The following is a 548-nucleotide window of genomic DNA, read 5'->3' as shown; positions in this document are numbered from 1 at the left end:
CATCACTTCTCTACTGAAACTTTTTCACCAGCTTAATATCTGAGGATTCTCAAACTTATAATTGGTGACTACAACATAGAAGGAAGTTCAGGTGTTATGGGTCTAATATCAAATATAGTCTATAAGGCTAGGTGTGGTGGCTCATGTCCATAATCCCAGTGCTTTGGGAAGCCCAGGCAGGAGGATACCTTGAGGCCAGGAGTTCGAGACCAGCCTGAGTAATGTAGAAACACCCTATTTCTTTAAAAAAAAAAAAAAAAATTAGCCAGATGAACACCTGTAATCCCAACTACCCTGGAAGCAGAGGTGAGAAAATCACATAATAACCTCAAATCAGTAAATGTTTGTGGAATAACTATTATAAACAACGTTTAAAATCATCATGATGACTTTGCACACACATTATATAGAGATTGGATATAGAGAAGTCAAAGGCCCACACATCCCTCACGCAAAACTGGGCTCTCAAAATAAGCAGGCAAAAGTCTTAAACACAAAACATAATAAGGACACATTGCTATGCCAATTAGAGGCTCTTCTTTTTTTTT

Source organism: Rhinopithecus bieti, unplaced genomic scaffold, assembly GCF_001698545.2.
Source record: "Rhinopithecus bieti isolate Rb0 unplaced genomic scaffold, ASM169854v2 scaffold_53, whole genome shotgun sequence".
NCBI lineage: Eukaryota > Metazoa > Chordata > Mammalia > Primates > Cercopithecidae > Rhinopithecus > Rhinopithecus bieti.
Note: the sequence above shows the minus strand (reverse complement) of the source record.